A 3,057-nucleotide genomic window follows, 5' to 3' on the forward strand; every position below is an offset into this window, starting at 1 on the left:
AGCCACATTTTTATAATACACTCCTAATTCATTTCATTCTGGATTAAATATTTATTAGAAATAAATACAAAATTATATTACATACAGTTGAAACAAAACTTGTAATAGAAAAAATAGTTACATATAGAAATAGTATTAGAAATAATTAAAATAATAGAAGCAAATCAACAGTCTGGCAGAACAGTGTGTAGGTGTGTGTGTGTGTGTGTGTGTGTGTGTGTGTGTGTGTGTGTGTGTGTGTGCATATATATATATGATGAATTCGTATCATTCTGAAATTAAAATATGCTGCTTTGGTTAGGTTAGTGAAGAAAGCACTAGTTTTAATACTTAACTATTTCGGTATTTTTCAGCACAAACCAAACTATTCAGTGCGAGGAATGGAACTGCTTTTGACCAGACACTATCGCGGGGATATCTGGCTTGATGTTTGTGATCTTAAGACGAAGATGGGGCTCCATGTCAACAAGAGGATTTCATTTTTTTGTTTTGATGCCAACCAGTGCAGAGAATCCAATCTTGCACAAATATGAGGTGGGAAAAGGCAGAAGATACTTGACAGCTTTGTCCGATAGAGCTGGATATTCAGAGCTAACCTCCAACCAAAATGACATCAGTGTATTTTGCTCAAATTTTGTTTTCAGGAAGCTATCTGAAGCCAGCTCCAAGAGCCGTTCTTCTTCTGAAGCAGAGAGGCTATTTGGCAATGTTTGAACATTGATGACAAAAGGGTGCCTTATCCATTCAAAGGTGTCATCCAGTTCAGGGAAACACTTACGAAGATCTTTCTGCAAGCTTTCCAAATGCTGCTTCATGGTTTGCAACATATCACTATCAAGTTCGTTAGTCGAGTTTATTACTAAGTCATGAAGAGATGGAAAAGAATCCAGTTCATGACGACTAAGACATTTATGCGACAGTTTCAATTTTGTGACCATGCTCACTTTGTCTTGAACATGGAATACGGATATGAGTTTCCCTTGTAAGGATAGACTGAGGTTGTTTAAATGAGCAAAGATATCTGCAATATATGTTAGTTTGCACAGCCATTTCTTCTCGCAGCTCAAACAGGCGATTCAGAACTTTTCCACGTGAAAGCCAACGCACTTCAGTGTGAAATAGGAGTTGTGTGTAATCACTACCCATCTCATCACAAAGCTGAGAAAACACCAGAGCATTCAGAGGGCGGCCTTTCACAAAACTGATTATTTTCACAGCTTCATCTAGTACTTGCTTTAGATCTGCCGGCATGTTATGGGTGGCGAGTGCTTCCCTGTGAATGCAACGAGTCAATTTTGCTTCTGGCACAACAGCTTGAATACGTGCAACAACTCCTTTCTTTGAACCAATCATGACTCTGGCGCCATCCGTGCTTATTCCAACACAACGACCCCAATCCAAGTCACTGTTTTTAATCAAGTCATCAATAACTTTAAAAATAGCTTCTCCAGTTGTATGTGCTGGCATATGGCAGAACAAAATATCATTGTGGACTTCATTATTCAGCTGGTATCTGACAAACAACAAAAGATTAGCTAAATTCACAACATCAGTGGATTCATCTGCTTGCAGTGCATAGTAGCGACTCTTGGTTACTCTTGACAATAATTGCTGCTTTACGTTTTCGGCCATATCGGTGATTCTACAATGAACAGTGTTATTTGAGAGGGGGGACATGATCTATAACTTTGCTAGCCTGGTCTTTAATCATCACTTGCACCATTACTTTGGCTGCAGGTTTTACTAATGTCTCACCAATCACTTCAACAGCCCTGGACTTTGCAATTAAGTACGCCACACTCTATGAAGCTTCCAAAGCTTTCATATTTTCACCTCCCATCACATTATGAATTCTTTTCGGGGACTTTTGGAGATCTTTGCACCTATTTTTGAAGAATTCTACAGGTTTTCCCTCGTATTCTTTATGTTTGCTATCGAAATGGCATTTTAGGTTGGATGGTTTCATGCTTTTCATTTGTGAAAGTCTTGTAACAAATCACACATAGTGGAACAGGCTCCACCTCATCACCCAGTCCACGAAAATCCCAGTTTAAGATATTCTTCAACATATTTGCGGGCTTTTTTTGTCTTCTTTGCAGCTGGTACGTTCAATAAACTTACAGATGGTTCACACAATTTACTAATTTTGTCGTCACAATTGTCTGATGTAGCCATATCACTGCATTTTTCAGCATAATTATCACTAACATTGATATTTCCTTCATAATTCTCTTTTGTACTTTTCAAACTTAGCCAGGATCCATTTTAAATGGGTTTAACGAAAACAAAAAGAGAAATTTTGTATATTAATACACACCAAGTATGTACTTGCTATGATCTTTAAACTACTACGAGTAGTTATTCATTTTTATCTTTTATCCATCAGTATGACTTCTGCGCATGCCACAAAGGCAACTGTATTACCAGATCTGCAGTAACGCACACACGTGCTTTGCGTAGGCACATGAACCAATTTTTACTGGCATGCTGCTGCCAGCCAGGGGTCCGGCTGCTGGCCTGGCTCAGCCCGCTGCTGGCTTGGGTAAATGGGACCCCCGGCCGGTAGCGGGCTGACCGGGACCAGCCGCCAGGACCCCAGCTGCAGGAGCCGGCGGACGGAACCCTGGGCCAGCAGTGGGCTGAGCCGCTTAACCCGCCATGGGTCTGGGGTTCTGGCCACCGGCCCTGCTCGGCCTGCTGCTGGACTCTTGCCACCAGGGGTCCCAGCTGCTGCCAGCCTGGGTGAACAGGCCACGTACCTCTTGAAACCCTTTCACATACCACCAGAAGTATGCATACCATACTTTGGGAAACACTGGTCTAGATAATACTTAGTCCTGCCATGAGTGCAGGGGGCTGGATTAGAAGACCTCTCAAGGTCCCTTTTATGATTCTATGAACTTCTCAGTAGAAATGATGGGATATCAACATTAGGAATGAGGTGTCCAAATCTGAGAAATTATGAACCAACCTGAACTTCTGCTCAAAGCTTGAACTACACTCAACCTTATTTAAGGTGTCAATAGTCCAGCCCATTCCTTCAAAGTCACTTCCTAG

General features: G+C 41.3%; 1 pseudogene; it reads right to left on the bottom strand.

Annotated features, from left to right (window-relative positions):
- Nucleotides 1-476: 476 nt before the first annotated feature.
- Nucleotides 477-1,632, bottom strand: LOC127058571 (zinc finger BED domain-containing protein 5-like; annotated as a pseudogene).
- Between the last annotated feature and the right edge of the window lie 1,425 nt (nucleotides 1,633-3,057).

This window comes from Gopherus flavomarginatus, chromosome 9 (genome assembly GCF_025201925.1).
Source record: "Gopherus flavomarginatus isolate rGopFla2 chromosome 9, rGopFla2.mat.asm, whole genome shotgun sequence".
NCBI lineage: Eukaryota > Metazoa > Chordata > Testudines > Testudinidae > Gopherus > Gopherus flavomarginatus.